At 40.5% G+C, this 23,412-nt stretch overlaps 1 protein-coding gene and 2 pseudogenes across 3 annotated transcripts in view; 1 reads left to right on the top strand and 2 right to left on the bottom strand.

The window, feature by feature from the left end:
* The first annotated feature begins 14,123 nt into the window (after positions 1-14,123).
* On the top strand, positions 14,124-17,926 carry LOC100438463 (zinc finger SWIM domain-containing protein 5-like; annotated as a pseudogene).
* A 1,855-nt stretch (positions 17,927-19,781) lies between these two features.
* On the bottom strand, positions 19,782-20,718 carry LOC100460757 (uncharacterized protein C2orf27A-like; annotated as a pseudogene).
* Positions 20,719-21,677: 959 nt separating this feature from the next.
* Positions 21,678-23,412, bottom strand: part of C3H4orf33 (chromosome 3 C4orf33 homolog) — a 38,743-nt gene continuing 37,008 nt past the window's right edge. For all 3 annotated transcript variants that reach the window (XR_008524761.2, XR_008524763.2, XR_008524762.2), the window contains exon 7: positions 21,678-22,933. The gene's annotated coding sequence lies outside the window, so the exon portion shown is untranslated. The remainder of the gene's footprint in view (positions 22,934-23,412) is intronic.

Genomic DNA, 23,412 nt, shown 5'->3' with positions numbered 1-23,412 from the left:
CAAATGATTTTGCAATAAGCAGACCCTAGGTTTCATGAACATGACTTAGCAATAATAGTACAATGCTTTAAAATGCCTCATTGGTTGGTTCATTTTATCATCTCACACTTTGCTTCAATTAAAGAAATGAGGATCAGATCTACTTGATAGATGCACAAAAGTTCATATGTACACATCCAAATTAATTAAGCATCTCAGCAATGTTAGTAATGACAAAGCCAAGATAGCATGGTAGTTCCCCTTACTACTTGCCCTTTTTCTCCTTAGAGAGGAATGCAATGGAAAGCAAATTATCTGACTAGGAATTTGGGACTTGAGGCTGAAAGAATCTAATGCTGATTGCTTCTGCTTATTTTCTACAATAATATGATAATGTACAGCAAATAAAATGCTATCTATGATCCTAGGGATCTCATGTTCAAAATATGCACAAGACCAAGCATGCATTGTGACTGTAAGAAACACTCTGAGTATAAGCGCTTAAATTCAAAATTGTAAAAGCACATTGTAAGGTTACAAAAAAAAAAATCTGCTGACCATATTCGGCCTTTGAGACACCAACGGAGACACCTGGTTGTACATTCAAAAGTGAATAATGACTTTACCTGAGTAGTAATGTTACATGACTTTTATGTTTGTGTATCTTTTATTATTTTTGAAATGTTTTACCATGTACATTATTTCCTTTCATCATTAAAGAATAAAAAGACACATGCTATTTTTTTCAATTATAGGTTAAGTGACTCAGCTGTACCTAAATGAATTTGTTAATTCATTACGTGTTAGAAAATCACGTAGCAAGCCTTATGAGAAGAGGACAGAATGTATAAGCACTTTAAGGAACGAAAGAAAAATCTGTGGGTGAGGTTAATTTGGGGAGGCAAAGAACATTCTTAGATGATTGTCTGTTATAGAAAAGAAGTCCAGGACAGCATTTTCAACAGGCAGAATTCACAGTGATTCAAATATGCTGAAATGTGGTAAGCACTTTCTAAATGTGGTGAAATTGTATTTAACTATCCAAAATGACTATCTAAAGAATTATTTCTTTCTTTAAAGCTATAACTATGCAGTGCATCTGCAAATCATACTCCCTGACTGAGAATACATCTTTCATCCATCTTTCCAGGTGTCAATAGCGTTTATTCGTCAAATGCCAGAGGAAATGTTAAAGCACAATGAAGGTCAGAGAGTCATATTATTAACCTTGTATGGATTTTGTACAGAAATGGATGATAGCCAGACAGAGCTGAATAGATCACTTTAAACTTTAAGCTTTTGAAGTTTACAGTAAAGGCTTTGGAGCTCGGAATTTCTCTCATTAGGAAATTATCTGCTAAACTTTGCTTGCTTGTTGACTCATAGGCAGAGATTATAAAGCATAAGGGGTGGGGTGGGGTGGGGTGTGTGTGCATAGAACTTATTTAATGGAGTTAAATCAGGGTCATAAGTATCCTAAAAATCACTGGAAATCGCACCTACACTAAAATCTCCACAGTTTTGAGATCCGTGAGACTAGTTTCATGAAAAGGTATCATGATGAACCTAAATCAGGAAGTGGGTCAGCCTTAAGAAAACATCATAATCTCCACCTTATGTGTGATTTTGCATTTCATAGGAAATGCATAGTCCCTCTAATTCTTCGAACTTTGCACGGTCTAAAATAATAAATACAGATGGGATTCATGCATATTTTGCAAACCAAATAGAACGAGAGTTTACTGATTTTTAAAAACTATTTAGAAAGCTAGTCAAAAGCAGTGAGCAGCTTTAAGTATGCATTACAAGAGAACTTACAGAGTTCTACCTCAAGGTACTGCTTAGTCCTGTGGTTCAAAAAAAATGACCCAACAACTGCAAATAAAAAACTATTATTATAGTAAGACAATTAATTCAGAAAAACTGAAGAAAGTAAACATTTGTAAAGGGTCATACTCTGAAGAAGGGAAGTCTAGTACCTTATAAAAGGAAATTTTTATATTCAACACTACTGCCAATCGTTTCTGGAAAATCCAATGTAACGTCCTCAGGACCTTGTGAATATTAAAAGTAAAAGGGGTCAGGCACGGTGGCACATGCCTGTAATCCTAGCACTTTGGGAGGCCAAGGCAGACAGATAACCTGAGGTCAGAAGCTTCTGACCAGCCTGGCCGACATGGTGAAACCTCGTCTCTACTAAAAATACAAAAATTAGCCAGGCATGGTGGTGGGCACCTGTAATCCCAGCTACTCAGGAGGCTGAAGCAGGAGAATTGCTTGAACCCAGGAGGCGGACGTTGCAATGAGCTGAAATTGCGCCATTGCACTCCAGCCTGGGCGACAGAGCAAGACTCAAAAAAAAAAAAAAAAATAGTAAAAGCAACTTATCTGCTGTCTATACAAAATATTGTACTCCAGTTGTTTCTCAAAGTGATTTCCTGGAAACGTTAATTCCACAGAATTTCGACAAATAATGGGCATTAAATATGGGAAGTAGTTTAGAATAGTAGTTATGAGTAAGGGCTCTAGGTGCAAAGAGGGTGAGTTCAAATTATGCCCCCACCACTTATGTGTCCTCGGACATATTTCTTAATTGCTTTATGTCTCAGTTTTCCGATCTATGAAACAGGGATAAAAATGGTATCTATATCACAAGATTCAGCGAGTATTCAAAAAATAGTAGTTGCCATTGGTATTACTATTATGTTAAAAATTACAGTGGTCAAATATGTTTGGGATACATTGGGTTAATAATATGAGACATTTCTCTTCTGAAAGATTTTGGAGTTGTTATTATGCTAATACTCAGTGATCCTCCAAAGAACAAATAGAATTTGCAGTGTTTTCCAAACTTTTTTCACCATGAAAGCTTTGTTTTCTCTGAGCACATTTTTCAAAACTAATGTCAAAGAACTGAGCTGAGGAATATAAATAAATAAGAAGGGGATTTCAAAAAGATTTTTTTTAAAAAGATAATACAGAAGAATCTTTCTACTATTACCACTCTAGTCAGGAGCTTTTTTCATGTCCCAGAGTCTTGCACAGTGGCTAAGAGTTCCAGTGCTAAAATCAGATAATGCGGCTTTGAGTACCAGCTCTATCATTTACCAGTGCGTGATCTTAGGCAAGATAATGAACTTCTCTGAGCCTCTACATCCTCATTTGCAAAATGGTGGTAGTCACCATGTTAGCCGTGGTACTATAGTTATCCATACGAGTCTGCAGCAACCTCAATTATTGCCTACTCACAAGAAAGCATTTGACTGAGGGGCGTAACGCAAAAGGAAAGACCAAGGCAAGTTTCAGAGCAGTAATGAAAGGAAAGAAGGTACCTTTGGAAGAGGACCAAGCAGGCGACTTGAAAGACCAAGTGTGCGGCTTGACCTCTTGACTTGGGGCTTTATACATTGGCGTACTTCTGGAGTCTTGCATTACTTCTCCCCACTCCTGAGATCTTATTGGAAGCTGCTGCTTGCTAGTTTCAGGTGTTTTCTATCTATTAGGAACCAGCCTTTCCCTGGTGCCAGCTGTGACTAATTATTTCCTTAACGAGACAGTTAACAACCTCCTGTCCATCACCTGATGGTTGCCCGACACTCCTGGTGGGTGTGTATGCTCTGCTCATACCTAACTAGCTACCTACAGAAACAACCATGCCTCTCTCACAGGATTGCCATGAGGATTAAAGGAACAATTGTAAAGCACTTGCTAAAATGTTACCAAGCTGGGGACAGAAATCCTGCTCAGGGCATCCTGGGTACTGATGTGTTTCTATTTCCCTATCCCTCCTTAAGCTTCTGACCTTCTGATGCTTCCTTTGACTTGAGAGCCAGGAAAATGCAGATGTCTTCAAATATTTCTCCCTGAGGACATATTATTGCTAGTAGAAGATTTTCTTGGATGATAACATAGATCCCAAACATAAAGAGGAGTGACATAACAAAGTATTCAGTTTCTCAAAACCTTCATGACTGAGCCTAGCTGTAACTGTGTCACTACCAAGACTTTGGGACCAAAGGAAGCTGCTCTGAGAAATCCTATATTTTCTCTTGCCTTGTGTGCCTTTGCTTCTGCTGGATTTCTATATTTTTTAATTATAAATTTGGAGATTAACATAGTTATACTGGGGCCATGGTAGGGTTGGGGAGGGGTGTTTTTTCTATCTGCAGCCAAAAAGAAATACTGTACTACAGCAAAACCGTCTCAACAGTAAGCACACAATGAACATTGTTAGCCAGCATTGCCATTCAGGGCTGGAGTCAGGGTTTGTGGGGCCAGAAGTTTACACAATTTGGGGGAACTCTGAATAAAAAAGAAATACAGAATTGTGACACAGTTAGACACAGAATCTTAGAAGGGATCTATGCAAGTGAGCCCTGAAGCATAAGCCTCATTAGCTTTACAATAAATCCACTGAGGAGACAGAAAATATGTGTTCTTGCCTTCAAGGATTTTAAAATAAAACAAAGGAAATAAGACAATGCATAAGAGTTTAAGCAGCAATCAAAATATAAGAGAAAATTCAGTATGGTGCTATGTAAATGCCACAAAGCAGTATATAATACATTTCTAAGTGAATGGCACAGGTAGTATATGTTGCAGAAACTCAAAAGATAATCACCATAAACTGAAACTGTTTTAGAAGGATTCACAGAGGAGGTGTCATTTTAATGAGGTTTAAAATGAAGGATTGGAGTAGGCAAAAAGAAAGAAAAATTCTGTGTATTCAGAGGTTCAAATCATTTAAGTTAAAAGGAGGAAACCTGCTTGGTCGGGGCAGAGGCTTTTGGAAGAACAGTAACTGAACACAGGTTCAGGAGCAGCCAATTAAAGGCCTTGAAATGTCGACCTAACAACTTTGAGTTTAACCTTGCAAGCTACTAATCTTCTTGAAAACAATGGAGTGACATAATCAAAGTGGTGTTTCAGGACAGCTAGCCAGGTCATTGAGTGTGGAACAGAGGCACTGGCAGCAGGTACAGCCTCTGAGACCATATTATAATAGTCTAGATGGTCTTCAAGCAGCAATGATGATGATGGAAATAAAGGGACATATTCAAGGGATGTCTGCAAAGAGGAATTAACAAGAATTGATAACTGTTTGTGGACAACGACAACAACAAATGACTAAGAGGTCAATGATAACACCAGACTCTGAAAGCTGGTAACTTGGAGAATAACTTAACTGAACTGGCAAGTTGGAAATGAAGAGATTTTGTAGGAGGACAAGTTCATATTTAGGTATATAAGGTTTAGTGAAAAGAAAGAATACAGGTTTTCATGTTCATGAGGAAATTGTAAATATTATTCAAAAGTGACTCCAAACAAAGACTGTCTACTGATTAAATTCTAGTAGCCTAAGAAATGGATTTTTTCAAAACAGAGTATCATCATATATTGGAAGGTTCTGTGTTTTAAGTCAAGAAACCTCAGCTGTAGACATTATATATATATATTATATATATAAATTATATATCATCTAGTAAGATAATATAATATATATTATACCACAAAGCATTTTATTATTTTTATTTTAGATTCAGGGAGAACATGTGCTTATTTGTAACACAGGTATGCTGCCTGATGTTGCAGTTTGGGCGCTTAATAATCCCGTTGCCCAAGTAGTGTACATGATACCTGATCAGTAGTTTTTCAATGCTTGTCCCCTGCTTCCTTCTTCCTCCCTTTTGGAATTCTCAATGTTTATTGTTCTCATCTTTGTTTCCACATGCACCCAATGGTTAGCTCCCACTTGTAAGTTAGAACATGTGGTATTTGGTTCTTTTTGTCTATTTTAATTTTCTCAGGATACTGGCCTTCTGCTGCATCCATGTTGCTGCAATGGACATTACTTCATTCTTTTTTATAGCTGTATACTATTGCATGGTGCATAATTACCTCATTTCCTTATCCAATCCAAGATTCACGAGCACCTGCTTTGATTCTGTGTCTTTGCTGTTGTGAATGGTGCTGCAATAAACATATGCTTATAGGTGTATTTTTGGTAGAATAATTTATTTTCATTTGGGTATATATACCAAGTAATGGGGTTGCTGACTCAAATGGTATAAATCTATTATTAGTTCTTTGAGACATCTCCAAACTGCTTTCCACAGGGACTGAGCTAATTTGCGTTCCCACAAACAGTATACAAGGGTTCTCCTTTCTCCACAACTTTGACAACATCTGTCATTTTTTGACTTTTCAGTAATAGCGATTCTGATTGGTGTGAGATAGTATCACATTGCAGTTTTGATTTATATCGCTGATGATTAGATATGATGAACAATTTTTTGTATGTTTGTTGGCTGCTTTTATGTCTTCCTTTGAGCAGTGCCTATTCATATCCTTTGTCTACTTTTTTCATATTAAATTACTTATAGATTCTATACATTAGTCTTTTGTTCTATGCAGTTTGCAAATATTTTACTCCATACTGTGGGGGCAGGTATATTTAAGGGAGCTAACTGACTGGATCCTTCTCAGGCAGAGTTCCAATATATTATGATTCTCTGAAAGAGTCACCTAATTTTCCCTAAATTAGTCAGTGAAGTCTATAAATTTTAAAAACACAAAATATCTAGATTTAAAATCTTTCTTCAAAAGCTATAGATAACTTTTTAGAACTAAGCATCACAATACTGCTGTAACATTTTAAAGGGGCACAGTTTTAACTTGTAATTCCTAGAACTTCAAAGAACACTGTCAATTTAAATTTAGTGCTTTGCAAATACTACTCAATACCTGAAATAAAACAATTATCTGTATTGACTATGTGGACTAACATTTTCACATTAATTACTAATTAATATTGTTTCATGGATAATTTTCTTACATGCTTATCAAATATAGACTGTTCATTCCAAAAATCTCAATTCCAGTTCACACAATCTTTGGCCCAGCTTTCTGAGTCGTTAAATTTTTCAGATACTCATGTTGAATAAGCTGAGGTATTTGGAAACTCCGAGATAAATAATAGATACTGTAAGAAAACATGGCCGCATGTCATAATGTGTGTTCTTCATTTTTCTCACTGTTGGCACTCAAAATACAAAATCTCTCACCTTCATACGTCTAGAGTTCATTAAAAGGTTGCCCTGGTGCCCCTGATGGTGCTGGGGGATCGTTGAAAATTGGAGCATTCACTTCCATTAGTAAGCCTCGAGCCCCAGGTTTAAATGTGAGAGTCACAGGCCTGTGCATCACTGGTGTACTGTTCCATGTTGTGGTAATTTTATATTCCAACTACCAAAATGAGACAGAAGATCAAATACCATGATATAAGTAAAGCAATGTGTTTCTTGTTCCCCTGGTCTTGATGTAATTAAGCTCAAATAACATTTTTACCAAGGCAATGAATACCTCATTACATTTTTTTAAATTCTATTCGTTGCATTAAAATGTTTTTACCCATAGCAAAATTTCTACAAAAAAAAATTTTTGAAAAATTTCTTGTTGTGACTTAATACAGGTACATTACCTATGCAGTATATACAGGGTTTACCAACATAAACTTGTTTTTATTCATTCCACAAACAATTTTTGAGAATAGACTATATGCAGCTGCTCACTAGGTTCTATAAAGGAAATTCAAAGAACTGATGATGTAATCCCTGCCCTTAAAAAAGTTATAATCTTTATTACTAGGGGAAAAAAACAAAATGCACATCTACAAACTAATGAACAGTTCAAAAAAGCATTAAGAACCTGATGGGAATACACAGAAAAGTAATAAAAACATGGAGATGAATATGAGTTGGAGTAGTCAGAAAAGCCTCCTGGTTTGGGAGGCCAAGGTGGGCGGATCAGGAGGTCAGGAGATCGAGACCATCCTGCTTAACACCATGAAACCCCGTCTCTACTAAAAGTAGAAAAAAATTAGCCGGGCGTGGTGGTGGGTGCCTGTAATCCCAGCTACTCAGGAGGCTGAGGCAGGAGAATGACGTGAACCCGGGAGGCAGAGCTTGCAGTGAGCCGAGATCGCGCCACTGCACTCCAGCCTGGGTGACAGAGTGAGACTCCGTCTCAAAAAAAAAAAAAAAAAAAAAAGCCTCCTGGAACTTGAGCTGCACAAGAAAGGAAAATACATATATTTAATGTAACTATCTTATGGATGCTTATTTTGCCTACTTTAATTTCCATTTTTTTGAAAGCTGAAAGTAATCGTCTCAGTTAGCATTTATTGCTCACATTCTATGCTAGCTGCTGACTTTTATGTACCCTCCCAAAATGTATTAGAATGTTGTTCCGACCTAGGTTTATATTAAATGCTTAGCAAGTGCTAATCAATAAACATCATGACTTTTTTGTTCTAGATGATGAAATTACAAAAGCAAGACCTGTCCCTTGGACTTAGATGACTCACAATCTAATGGAAAAACTCACAACTGTGAGCAACATGTGAGAAAACAGCATGAAAAGTGCCTTAATAGAAGTAGGGGCACACAGAGCATGGGGCCTCTAGTTCTGATGGTGGGAACTGCAAGAGCCGGAGTGTGGCTGACTGCCAGGGTTACTACCTGAGACCGTCACTACAGCAGTTACTACTGTTACTGCTTGGGACCGTCATTACAAGACTGAACGAAGGGATGAAAGCAGAAATGAAAACTTAATACAAAAGAAACTTTTTTAAAGAAGAAATGAAAACTTAAGACAAAAGTAACTATTTTAAGGAAAGGCCAGCATGGGGAAGAAAAGAGAAGAGAAGAAGAAAGGGCTCCCTGCTTCTAATGAGCAAAGGCAGCCGCCTAAGCATCTACAGCCCTTATTGGGTAACAAGAGCAGGGAGGAGGAGGTAACGACTGGTCAGCTGCTTAATTGATCACAGGTTCATATTGTTACTAACAGGCTTCAATTATGCCTAATGGTAGGAACCACTTGAGCCTGGGTTGTGACTGCCCTCAGCAGTCTTTCCGGGCGGCAGACGCAGTTTGTCAGTTTGCCAACATTCTGCATTTATGAGAACAGTTTGTTGTTTACTCATGTAGCCTCCAGCGCTATACTGAGTTGATCACGACCCTCACTCTTTCTGCCTCCAACACGGGAGTGCCAGCAAAGACCTCACGGGATGTGCAGGAACAGAACAGGAAAGGAAACAATTATGTTACAAATGGAGGAAATAGCATGAACAAAAGCCCAGAACCATGAGAAAGCTGAGGGGAGATAGGAGATAAACGGAGCATAAGGGACATGGTGGATGGGGCGTGGTGAAAGAAGTGATGTTGGCAGAAGGGATGCGGATCACTGGGCTGACATTAGAGTTTATGCTGAAGCCACGTGAACCACTGAAGGTTGTAAGCAGGGATTTACTGACAAGTTGTATGTTTTAGAAAAATCACTCTGGAAGATGTATAGAAAAACCAAAATACTCTGAGAAATCTGAAGTCTTAATTCACATTTATTTTATTTATTAATTATTTGTTTCTATCCCGATTTCTCCTAACTGCACTGGTAAGGTTTTATTTTCAAAGTTATAGTCTTTATTTCAAATGGTTCTTATGCAATGTTTATAAGACAAAAGGATCTTAAAGAATACAATTGAACTCAATTCAATAGAACTCTTTATTTTCTCTATACAACATAAAACTTCTTGAATTTCCTAGTGCAGAATACATTCATGTCTTTTAAATTATTCATTCCCCATTATGTAGAGAAAATTAACCAAACTGACTCTGACTAAAGAAAAGAAAACAAAATTTAAAGCCAAGAATAAATTATAATAAAACATTGGTCTAAACAGCCATTTAGAAAACTATCCCATCATAAAAGCAGAAGAAATTTATGTGCAAAAAAGTTTAAAACTCCATATAGTCAGTGGTATGATTGTTCTTTTGCTCCTAAACATTCCCAAATTGTGCCTAACTCTGAGCTACTTTTGCTTAGAAATAGAATTAGAATGATTTTTAAAATGTATTATATTTATTTTTTTCCTCTTTTTATAAATAGATTATGTTCTTTCTAACATCCCAACATGGTCAAGGGCGTTCTTCTAGCAACTTGCAAATTTCAGTAAAACTGTCACCTTCAGTAAAAGTTCAAAACGTCAAAATAATTTTAAATTTAGTATGAAATTTCACTTGTTTTGTTATGTAGTTTGGAAATATCAAATGTTAACCAGAAAATGTATGAAACACGATAAAAATGAGTATGTGTGGACAAATAAGACATTTTTAAAATTCTGGTAATCAAATGTTCTCTGGTATGAAACTTCTTAAGCAAGATTCCTATATATATATATATACACACACTCACACACAACAGTTTTAGACACACTAATGCTGAACTGCTGATGTATTCTAAAATAGCTTGATGCTTACCAAATTCTCAACTGTTTAGTCAGCTTTCTGTTAAATTTATGAAATTCCCACTTGATGCCAGCACTACATAAAACAGAATTTGACCCGATGAGTTGATTTTTGGTTTTTGTTTTTTAAATTAGGTTTCCACAGAGGAATATCCTACAACCTATAGTAACAAAGAAGTTTTATTTGGCCAAAAATGGTATAATTCCTGAAAGGCAAAATTAAATTTCTCTAAACTGGAAGAAATACACTTCTAAAAGTCAATAAAAGAGCAGATAATGCTCTTTTAATGGACAGGTTTTGTTCAGCTATATAACCTTTTTTTGACAGATTTCATTTTTAAAACTCTCTGCAGGAAAATTACTAATGATTTTCAAATCAGAATAATAGGAAACCAAGCAACATTAAAGTTAGGGCTGAGTTGTATCAGAATTAGAGAATTTTATTTCAAGATGTTCCCCTTTCATTTATAAGGGCAAAGAATTACAAGAGTTGTGCGATTATATTAGGTCAATAGAATCAACGTAAATACACAGTTTGGGTAAGCAGGCTAAAAACTCCTTGCTGTATCATTTCTTCAACTATAGGATTTTACATTTTGCCCACCTTTTTTCAAATAGTTGCCTCTATTCACTACCTTCCCTACATATACAGGGCCCTAAAAGATAAACAATAATTCATGTAGGTTTCTGTAGCCATTTTTTTTTATCCTTCTGACAAATCCATTTGAAATTATATATTTTTATATCTAATACTACTACTGAGTTATGATTTTTTAAAGATTTTAATTGTAGATAGGCAGAAAATATCATAAAATCAAACTGGCATCTTCTCTTAGTACGACAATCATCTTATACTTTATAAAGGATGTGAAGGGTCAGCAAAATAAAATTATTAACTTTAATTAGGTTCAAACATGGATAATGTAGTTATGTTAAAATCACTAGGATATTTACTTTGAATCCAGAAAAATAAGCATATAGAGAGAACTACTGATACAAGTTACTTTTTATAATAAAAAGTGAGGTTTATAATCAAAATTTATTAATTGGAAATGATATATATATAAAAGTATATATATAATTTTTAGGTAATCTAATAATCCTATATAGTATCATACATATATGAAATTTAAGTAAGATTTAATGAACAGCATTTTTACCCATTAAGATGTAAAATAATATTTAAGTTTTAACTACATCTTACTTGTAAGCAAGATATAGAACAAAGTAGGTAAATGAGACTTAAAATTATATAAAGTCTTTACTGCAGAGCCAAAAAAATTATATAGTCTTCTACGTGTAATTTTAGCAATTAAAATGGTGAACTAGATACAAACAATATCATAGGAAAAATGTAAAAATCTGAATTCGGAAAAAGAAAAAGTTACAAGGTCCTCACTGGGTTATACAAAATTATAATACTGTAAAGCTTGTCCCACTATAGAACAAGGTCATCTCTGAAATTACAAGCCAGTGAATTCAGAACTATAAAAAGGAAATATTACTTCATAACCTTTAGTTAACCTGTAGCTACACTTCCACAGAAGGTCATAAAATCACATTTTGTGATTGGATTTAAAAGCTGGATAATTTTATAGCCACTCATAATATCAGGGCTCAAGATCATTGCCTTTAGTGGCTGGAATAGAATTCTTTGATCATCCATATGAATATACTGCTAGGTAAGGAGGTAGATAGTAGAACATGCAGCCTTACGGGTTAAATATTGGTTTCTTGGAGTCAAATGACAATGTTTACCACCTTTGTCTTCTTTCAAGCATGCTTAAGATTGGCGAAGGTGAATAGAAGCCACAGAAAGCTGCCTTTGTAAGTCAAGACCTGTATTTCCCTTATAGAATCTTCCCAACAATTGATAGAACCATGTGTACAGTAAGCCTACATCTGTTAAAACACTGGCATCAAATGGAAGCTAGAATTTCCATTTGCAGGTTCTTTCAACTTGGGTGACCTTCCATTTCCAAGCTGAAACTTCACTTTCCCAGCATCTAAGGTGCTTCTCTTATATGGTACCTTAGTTTGTGAGTATACTTCCTGTGTCTATCATCTGCTTAAAAGTACCACTTACAATGTCCTCTCTATGCAAGCTTTTAAATTATTTTAAAATGTACTATCCTTTCATCTTTAAACATTTTTTAAATTGTCGTTTCCTGCCTCTGTGCCTTTGTTCATTCTGCCTCTATCACTGGAATGCTATTCTTTGTCCCTCCTACTTCAAGGATCCAGTTTCTTCCTGAAGCGATCCCTGATGTTCTCAGATAAAAGTGATATTCCAAACCTCCCTCCCCACCTACCATGTACATCCCAAATATTATATCTGTGATTTTGATATTTATCCATCTCTACCTTATTCTAAGAGTATGTATAAATTCATTTGGCTTACCTCTTGCTTAGCACTCTTCTAGAATGTAAACATTCTATAAATAGGAGCTGTACCCAAGTCATTTCTTGTGTGTTTCACAGCACCTAGTCCACTGTCTTCAAAAAGGGCAATACTGTGTGCTTCCTTGGCAATAATGCATGCTAAGAATTACCTTGTGGCATACGTGTTAAGGATGTTTTTATATAATTCTTACCTTTTCTCTTCCAGCTGGCAATTGTTTTCTTTCTTGGTTACTTTTGAAATTTCCGGTAATCAAAATAATAAAAAGAAAATTAATCTCTACACAAATACAGTTCTTAGATCCAGTATTCACGCAAAAAGAATAATGCAGTAAAAATAGATAAACAAAAGAATGCTGAGGTTGTCAGTATTTTAAACACAGTTATGTGGTGTTTCTTGGTAGAGTTGAATGAAGCACCAAAAATATCATTTTGTTAACCTGCTTCTTCCATCTAGTGGCAAAAAGCAGGAAGAAACAATGTCCTAGAAAAACACCATGATCAAATGGTTCTAAATGCCATTTCAGGAAATACTGATGGTAAGAGTTCAACATTCAAGGTTTAAATGATGAGTATATGATAAGTATTTTAAAATAATTTTAGCAAATTGATAGTGCTCAGCTGAGATAACTGTCAAAGTTACTTAAAGTCATACATGTATTTGCATGTTTTCACAAAGACTTCAACTACATATGTAAAGCTATGTATCACCCCACATTAAATTGAGATGGATTTATTTTGGTATAATAATTATGGATCTGGAACAAATTGTTGGATAACTATTTAGAATGCCATTATTTCCTCAGCTGTAAGCACATGGCAACCGTGCTGTTATAAGTTTTAAGAGGTACAATTGAGAACCACTGCAATTGGACTTCACCATTGGAATTGCCAGTGAAAATATTTCTGCAATAATAGGCAGTGAAAAATTTTGTGACCTGAGGCATAGGGTCAATTGGAAGGGGGAGAGAGGGAAAGTTTAAAGGAGGTACAATCAGCTGCTCTGCATTGTTAGAGCTGCTTCAAAGACATTAATGAAAAATAATATGCAATGGACAGCATAATTGTGCATTCTCTGTACTCAAAGGCCACCAGCTTATCCCTAATACATGAGGTTTGACTGCCCTTCTAACACTTTCTGTTTGCCTCACTGCAAATGTAATTAATGTTTTAGAAGTTAAATGTGGGTTATGCAGAAGTGGAAAGAATGTTCTCCAGGACAGCAACTTTTTCCCATTCTTCTTTTCAAGTGAACAAGTTAACCATGTGTAATGGTGATAAAAATAAAAAGCCGTCAAAGTATTTAAATATATAAAGACTATAAGGGAAAATATAAGTATTCATGAGCATCATAATTATTTTAAACTCAGTTTTTAATAAAAGAAAATATACTTTTTGTTTATTTCCTAATTTTTAAGAAGAGAAAAACTTGTGTCTTCCTGTCTCTGAAACCCTTTTCCAGATGAATAGGGACCAGCTACAAAAGTTCATTGAATATTTAATCACGGCACACCACCACACTGAAGTTCTTCCTACTGCACAGAAACTGGCAGATGAGATTCTATCCTCCAACTCAGAAATCAACCAAGTGAACAGTGCTCCTGACCCCACAGCTGGGGCGAGCATTGACAATGAGAACTATTGGCATTTGGATGAAGAAGAGGTGAAAGAACAAGTGAAGTTTTTCTTTCCCAGGGGGCTTAGTATGGCTCTGGAAAGCAACTCAACTCAGTATTTGCCAAGGTTCAAGAAATGCTGTGGATGAGAGATTCCAATGGAGCAAGGATACTGATGCTAATAACTGAGCAGTTTATGGCTGACCCATGACTCACACTCTGGAGTCAGCAAGGAACAAGCCTGACAGGCAAGTTCAGGCAACTCTGGCATGAGCTAGGGGCTTTATGGGTGTGCATAATTTTAAATCCACACTGCAAACTGGAGGAGAAATCCTGCTGGCTGCAGCAGCTGCAGAAGTGGAGCGACCTGGATGTCTGTCCCCTGGAGGATGGAAACTATGGACATGAGCTGTCCAACATCACCAGTGCACCTCCCCAGAATGCCATTCACAGCCCAGACTCCTTATCCAGACCAAGACGAACGATATTCACAAGGGCCATTGAGGGCCATGTATTACACTGACAGGATATCCACCTACAGCGAATAATCAGCAGTGATGTTTACACAGCTCCTGCCTGCCAGCAGAAAAGTGAAAGAGTACTCTTTAATTCCCCAAGTCAGCCACTGTGCCTTGAGCATGTGCCTACAGCCTGTGCTCAGGCTGATGCCCTACATTCGCATGGTTATCCAAAAGAGGCCCTCAGACTCACAGTGACCATTATTAATACTCCGAAGCTGCAGCAACAGCGGCAACTGGAAATCTACAAGCATCAGAAGAAAGAATTGTTGCAGAGAGGAACCACAACCATCACAAACCTGGAGGGCCAGGTGGGCCACCCCCGATCCCATTGGCTGCCTGTTTCTCACTTTGACTGAGGCCTGCTGCCTGAATGCTGACGGCTATCTGGAGATGTCAGATATGAATGAAAGCAGACCCCCTGTGTACCGACATGTACCTGTGGCTGCAGGCTCCCCAAACAGTAGTAAGTCCTACCTGTCATTGGCCCTGGAAGTTGCGTTGATGGACCTGGGTCAACAGAGGATAATGCCTGAAGACCTCTACGCACAGGACAAGGTGTCCTATAATGAAGAGCAGCTCCTAAGCCAACTCCAAGAGCTGCAGCATGACGATGAGCTAGTGCAAACACTGCAAACAGTGTATCTTACTGCTGGAAGGGGGCCCTTTCAGCGGTCTGGGAGAAGTCATCCACTAAAAGAGTGTTCCCATGCATACATACCTTTGCCAAGTATTTGTTCTCAGCTCTGCTGTCTCATGATCCAGACCTGTCCTATAAATTAGCCTTACGTGCCATGAGGTTACCTGTTTTAGAAAACTCAGCTTCTGGCCGGGCACGGTGGCTTCATGCCTATAATCCCAGCACTTTGGGAGGCTGAGGTGGGTGGATCATCTAAGGCCAGGAGTTCAAGACCAGCCTGGCCAACATGGAGGAACCCCACCTCTACTAAAAATACAAAATAAATTAGCCAGGTGTGGTAGCAGATGCCTGTAATCCCAGTTACTCGGGAGGCTGAGGCAGGAGAATCACTTGAACCCAGGAGGTGGAGGCTGCAGTGAGCTGAGATCATACCATTGCACTTCAGCCTGGGCAACAAGAGCGAAACTCCATCTCAAAAAAAAAGAAAAAAATGAAAGAAAGAAAACTCAGCTTTTGTAGGTGACACATCCCACCCTCACCATACAGTATCACAGCAGTGTGAACTGGCCTCTGCCATGCTGACTGCTGCCAAAAGAGACACTGAGAGTCTGAACAATTCTGGAAGCAATACAGAATCAAAGCACATTCATTCTTCCTTCCTCATCTTCAAATTGGCCCCAATGCATTTAAGATTGCTATTCCCACTGACAGTAGTACTGACAGCACCCTGCTCAACATGGCCCTGGGACTTGGGTTACAGGTGATGCAGATAACCTTATCAATCCTTAACTGGAGATGCCAGGAGATGGTACTGTGGTTGGTGACCTGTGCTACAGAAGTGGGTGATTCTCCCACCTCCGTCTACAACCAGGAGAAAGGAATTTCTAGGCCCTACTCTTGGGATGGGACAATGAATCCTTAGAGCTTTCATATTCCTATTCCTAATGGCCTAAGAAAGGATGGGGCTGCTGGTAGGAGAAGATGACCTCTGTTCAGCCAGCCCAAGCCCTGTTCTCACTGCTTGAACCATATCCTGATGTCAGCAGAACTTTGACCCTCTCATCAGAGACATATCTAAGAGAGTGAATTTTCAGCTGCCAATACTCAAGTGCTCCCTTGGGAGGTAGTGGGCCAGGTGGTTTGCTCCCCATCCCTGTCCATGCCTGTGAGAAACCCCAGACAACTTGGAGGCTCAGGACCCTTTCTAAAGCCCAAAGCCCCAGCACAAGACTCTACCCTGAGAGGCCTCACTTCAGCTAGAACCCCTGGCAGATCTCCAACCCTGGCCTGGGGGCAAGCAAACCACAGGCTCCACTGCTCCATCCTTGTGAGAGGCTAACAGCACCTGAAGAAACCTTCAACCTTCTGACCGGGGAAGGAAGGGTTAGCAAGAGACCTCAAACAGGGCCTGACCATCTGGGATGCTCCCCTTTCCCTGGTTTGCCTCAGATCATCTCAAAGTTGCTGAGGACGGGGGAGAACTCATCTATGCAGGCCAAGTTCAAACTCCAAATGATAATCTGGGCAGACCTGAATCAGGACCCAGATGGCATGGCTGAGCTCAGGCTCTCCCTGACATGTGTGCGGGCCCTGGTGATCATCTTGCAAAGCTGGTACACACTTTTCACTTCTGTTGAGGCTACTAGTATTGTAGCTACCACAGCTGTATCCTACACCACTATCCTTGCCTCAGTCTTGACTATCCACAGCGGGAGGAAGTGGCTAGGTGTGCTCACACACTGGCCCTGCAATGTGCTATGAAGCATCCACAGAACTGTGCCCCTGTTAGCCCTTACATTCTGTGAGGAAGACCACATTGCCTTTGAGGCAGCCTACCAGATTGCCACTGATGCTGAAGCTGATGGCATGAGCCATTCACAGCTGTTCACCATCACCCGCTACATGGGGCTCCGTGGCTACCCGCTCCATACCTTCAAGCTGGCCTTATTGGCCATGAGCCATCTTAACCTGGCTTACAAGCAGGATACCCACACAGCCACACAGCCACACAGCCATCAATGATGTGCTCTGAACTTGTGCCCTCAGCCACTCTCTGGGCAAGAATGAGCTGCCAGCTCTCATCCCCCTGGTGATGAAGAGTGTGCACTGTGCCATAGTGCTTCCAGACATCCTGTGTGCGACACTGCACAGTGACTGCACCTGGCTTGGCTGGCACCCCAGGCCTCTGTAGCTCTGGAAAGTTCATGTCCATTGACAAATCTCCATTGTGCCAGTTGCCAATGATGCTGATGACACCATCAATACTTATGTCAACACTACACACTCATGCCTAACACACATCAGCTCTCGCCACTATGGAAAGTTCATTGAATTTCTAAGCAAGGCTCTGGAGACCTTCCTGCTGCCCCAGGATGACCACCTGCAATTTTCCCAGTTCATCGACAACCTCAAATAGATCTACAAAGACAAGAAAAAGCTGATGCTGCTGGTGCGAGAGCGCTTTGCCTGAGGAAGCAGATAGCTCACCGCCAGGGCAGACTGGGTCCCCAGGTAGGATCAGGTCAGGCCAAGGACACTGAAACATTTGTCCATGAATGTGTCCTTTCTTTTTGCCAGATTTCTCTTCCCCATTCCTCTTAAATCTCTCTCACCACCTAAACGTTTTTTCCCCATCTCTGTGCCTCCTCTATTCATTCTCTCACCAAACGAGCTTCTAAGCACCAGTCTCCATCTGCCATCAGATTAGATGCTTTAGGTGCACAGTTCTCTTCTCACCCTGTACTTACTTTCTTCCCCTGCCTTTCTGTCTCAGTCTTCCTCTGCCTGCTTTTGCCACAGTCTCATTGCTCGCTGACTTGGAGGCTAGGGCTGGTCTGCACTTAGCCTCTCCCTTCCTGACTAATTTCTAGCCCCAGTGTGCAGCCCTGTCTTCGCCCTGGCTGACCTCCACAGTGTATCATCATGTTCCTGCTACCTTTCTGACCCCTATGCTCAGTCTGGAATTGTTGTAGGAGGTAACAAGGGCACTCAGAAGAGTCAGTTGGATACCAGTGTCTTGGTGTTTACTGTTTCATGTCTTCGTTCCTGAATTGGGGGTGGGGTGTGATAAAGAAGAGGTGGTATAGCTGGAATGCAACCTAAGAACTTCTCCATCTGCTTTACTTTTTCTTCTTTGGCAAACTGTCACCTTTTTTACTCCAAAATGACCAAGAAGTTGTGTTAACCGTTTGTGGCTCCTCAAGTCTTGCCATCCAGCCAAGGGCCCCTACAATGTCTCAGCCCAATGTGTTGGTTAAAAAAGAGAGAGAGAGAAGCCACTCTCATTTCTGTATCACAATTGCCCTTTTTTGGCAAGTGTGTGAACTCACAGTGCTTTTCTATGAATAAATCATGGATCACATAAAAGATCATTTTTCTAAAAGAAAAAGAAAATCCTAAACCCAGAAGGGACCAGCAAATAATTATAGAAGATTATAGATTTCCTGTGAGTGCATGTGGATCAGGATGACCTGATACTATAAACTCAAATTCATGTGTTGAAATCTCATACCCTATACGATAGTATTTGGAGGTGGGGCCTTGGGAGGTGATTAGGTCATGAAGGCAGAGACTCCATGAATGAGATTCATGCCCCTATCAAAGGACCACAGAGAGCTCCTTCATCTCTTCTGTCATGTGAGGACACAGTAGAAACATGACTGTCTATGAACCAGGAAGCCAGCCCACACCAGACACAGAATCTGCTGACCACTTGAGCTTGGGTTTTACCATCTCCAGAACTGTGAGAAACAAATTTGTTTCTATGCTACCTAGTCTATGACATTCTGTTTTGGCCCCCAGATTAGCTAAAGTGCCAACATGTCAACTTGTACACATAATTTGTGGAAACTCTAATGCCGAATCTTTGATGGCAAAAGGTGATTGGTCTGCTGGAGAAATGAACCTACATGATCCCTTTTTTCACAATAAACCAGACAGTCAAAACAGGCAAAAGTAGGTCAAGGTCTTCTAAAAGCCATACCTGAAAGGTTTCCAATAACAGTTGATTCGATAGTAATTCAGTCACACAAACAACCACAACAAAAACACACAACTATCAGAGATTTTCAGGATAGCCTCAAAAATACCATCTGACATGAGTTAAGAAGGCATGAAGTTTCAAAAAGTCAAACTTCATTAAAATGTCATTTTATAAACTTGTAATTCTGATATTATGAATAAATCTTAGGGCAGGTGGCGGCATGGAGACCCCAGGGCACAAGTGCTGAATTTGGAAGCTTCAGTTCCTATACCTTTTGGAGATGCCCCCCTGGCCCCTACATCCCCTGCCCACCTGTCAAGAAGATCCCATCCTTGGCAGCATATCAGGGGCAAACAGCCCAGATGCCCAGTTGAGGACAGACGTCCATGCCTGGAGGAAGAGACCACCTCTGGGAGCAGGAGGAGCTGCTGGAACATCTCTTCGCAGGCTCCTTTTCCTGCTCTGTAGCACTTTTTGCAGGCAGATATACACCCCCAGCAGCAGTAGCCCAAGCAGGTCCTGCAGGAGCACAGCAACAGCTCTGCTTAATGAGATAAGCCTCTCTCCAGCGAGGCAGAGGAGCCCAGGCTGCACACCCTGGCCTCCACCTCCATGACTCCCACTGTACCCAGGACCAGGAGCAGTGTGGGAGCTGCTGGCTGGGGCCATGTTGGCCAGCCACTCTCTGCCACCTCTAGCTCCAGCCACACTTTCAGATCCAGGGCTGAGGCCAGTGGCTACAGTAGGTGCCATGATGTCAGGCAGCTCCTCATTGGGCTGGTCCTTGGCTGTACCAGGGCAGCGGCAAGAGGGCTGTGGAGCTTCCTCTAGCTCCAGCACTGTCCCTGAAGGCGCTCTTCCCCTGGTGCTGGCTCTGGCTTAACAGTGCTAGAAGTTCCTGTATTGCTGGAAGTTCCTGTACTGCTGCATATGGAGCAGGAGCTGAAAAAGGAGAAAGGGTCACAAACATCAGTCACTTTCCAGTGGAATTTCCAAACACAAAAACAACCTCATTGAATTTAAAGGAATTCAGCCTGAAAATACCACCCCCAGAAAGTCTTCCAGACTGCAAGCCATCTCACATGTGCCTGTGCCTCGAGGGGATCCAGAAGCTCCAGCCAGATGAGGACAAGGACAATGTGCAGATGAGGCCCTGATGGGATCGCTAGTGAGGCCTGCCGTAAGGTACCTGGGGCGCCTTCAGTCAAACGGCCAGAGGTGTCTGGGGTGAGGGATGAGCCTTCATCGGCATCGTCAGAAAAGGCTCTCACTCCTGCCATTCCTGAAGCAGGAGCCTCGAGATGTGGGGATGCGGCATGAGAACAGCTTCCTCTCCTGAGCGACTCCCACCAAGTGAGCTGGCTACAGGGCTGACTCTAAGATATGGGCGACTGGTTACCAGAGTTATCTTCTTCTGTTAGGGTCTGTCATCAAGGAAGTGAGGTCGCTTAAGTTTCCGTCCTCTTGCCCCCTTCCTTCCACAAGACCTGCTCAGGACCACACTGAGGTGCTGACTGTTCACGCTCCCCCCAGGTCAACTCCTTACCTATACATAGTTATGTCCACCCAGGGCGTGCTTGTACACCTGCACCTGATGTCCACCAAGGGTCAGATGTTCTCCTCAGGCCTGATTTCCACCTGGGGTTTGTGTGTCCACCTGGGGCCTGATGTCTGCCTTGGGCTTATGTCCCACTTGGGACCTTGTGTTCACCTGGAGACTGGTATCCAGCTGGGGCCTGATGGCCTACTGGGTCCTGTTGTTCACCTAAGGCCTGGTGTCCACCTGGGGCCTGGTAATCACCTCGGACCTGGGGATCAATCTGGGGCTTGGGTGTCCACTTAAGGCCTGATATGCACCTAAGGCCCGAGTTTTCACCTGGGTCCTGATGATCACCTGGGGACTGTGTGTCTAATGTCCACCTGGAGCCTATGTATCTACCTAAGGCATGGTAGATGTCTACATAAGTCTGGTATTCAACATGGGCCTGCTGTCCACCAAGGGCCTTGCTGTCTATTTGGGACCTGGTTGTCAGCTCGGCACCTGATGTACACGTTGAGTCCAGTGTCCACCTGGGACCTGATGTCTACCTGGAGGACTGGTGTCTTTCTGAGGCGGGAGGATCCCTGGGCCCCAGGAGGTCGAGGCTGCAGTGAGTTGTGATTGTGCCACTGCACCCCAGTCTGGGTGACAGAATGAGACCCTGTCTCAAACAAATAAACAAACAAAAAACCACACAAATTATATAGCTGTACAAAAATATTTTATTTCTTTATAACCTTATTCTACAAGCTTTTTTCTATTATTTTTTTATTTTACTTTTAAAACTTTTTTATGAAACCAAGACACAAACACAAACAGGGTCAGGATCATCAATATCACTGTCCTCCACCTCCACATCTTGTCCCACTGGAAGGTCTTCAGGGGCAGTAACATGCAGAGTAATGGGGGAACCTGCCCCCAATATTTCAGCATAGGTTCTTTCTATTTTCCATAAGTGTCAGCCGGCTGAGAAATAAAAAGTACAAAGAGAGGAATTTTACAGCTGGGCTGCCGAGGGTGACATCACATATAGGTAGGACCGTGATGCCCACCTGAGCCTCAAACCAGCAAGTTTTTTATTAACGGTTACAAAAGGGGAGGGGGTGTAAGAACAGAGAATAGGTACAAAGATCACATGCTTCAAAGGGCAGAAAGCAGAACTACTGATAAGGGTCTATGTTCAGCGGCGTATGTATTGTCTTGATAAACATCTTGACCAACAGAAAACAGGGTTCGAGAGCAGAAAATTGGTCTGACCACAGATTTACCAGGGCGGAGTTTTTCTCCACGCTAGTAAGCCTGAGGTTGCTGCAGGAGACCCAGGGTGTATCTCAGTCCTTATCTCAACCACATAAGACAGACACTCCCAGGGTGGCCATTTATAGACCTCCCCCCAGGAATGCATTCCTTTCCCAGGGTATTAATATTAATATTCCTTGCTAGGAAAAGAATTTAGTGATATTTCTCCTACTTGTACATCCGTTTATAGGCTCTCTGCAAGTAGAAAAATATGGCTCTTTTTGCCCAACCCCACAGGCAGTCAGACTTTATGGTTGTCTTCCCTTGTTCCCTAAAAATCACTGTTATTCTGTTCTTTTTCAAGGTGCACTGACTTCATATTGTTCAAACACACGTTTGACAATCAATTTGCACAGTTAACACAATTATCACAGTGGTCCTGAGGCGACGTACATCCTCAGCTTACGAAGATAACACGATTAACAGATAAAAGTAAAGACACACATGAGAAATTATAAAAGTATTATTTGGAAACTGATAAATGTCCATATTAAAATGAAATCTTCACAATTTATGTTCCTCTGTCATGGCTCCAGCCGGTCCCTCCATTCAGGGTCCCTGACGTCCCGTGACAATGGAGTTGTCGTCTCCTATGATAATAATGCCTTCTTCTGGAAACCTCCTGAAGGACCTGCCTGAGGTTGTTTCACAGTTAGCTTAAAAAAAAAAAAAGTAGTAAGCATATACTCTAAAATGACAATAAAAACTGTAGAATAGTAAATACATAGCACATTAACATCATCATGTGTTATTTTCATCAAGCATTATGCACCATACATAATTGTATGTTCACACCCACATCACCACAAACATGTAAGTAATGCATAGCACTGTGACATTACAACAGATGTTGTAGTGATGTTGCTATATGTGATAGTTCCATTATAATCTTATGGGGCCACTGTCTTATCTGTGGACTGTTGTTGACCAAAATGTCATTATGCAGTGCAGGACTGTATTTGAAAATGGTACAAATATACTCAGAAATACATGAAAGATGTCTAGGCACAGTGGTTCATGCCTGTAATCCCAGCACTTTTGGAGGCCGAGGCGGGCAGATCACCTGAGGTTGGGAGTTCGAGACCACCCTGACCAACATGGAGAAACCCTGTCTCTACTAAAAATACAAAATTAG

Source organism: Pongo abelii, chromosome 3 (genome assembly GCF_028885655.2).
Source record: "Pongo abelii isolate AG06213 chromosome 3, NHGRI_mPonAbe1-v2.0_pri, whole genome shotgun sequence".
NCBI classification, from domain to species: domain Eukaryota; kingdom Metazoa; phylum Chordata; class Mammalia; order Primates; family Hominidae; genus Pongo; species Pongo abelii.
This window is presented reverse-complemented; position numbering and strand designations above follow the sequence as displayed.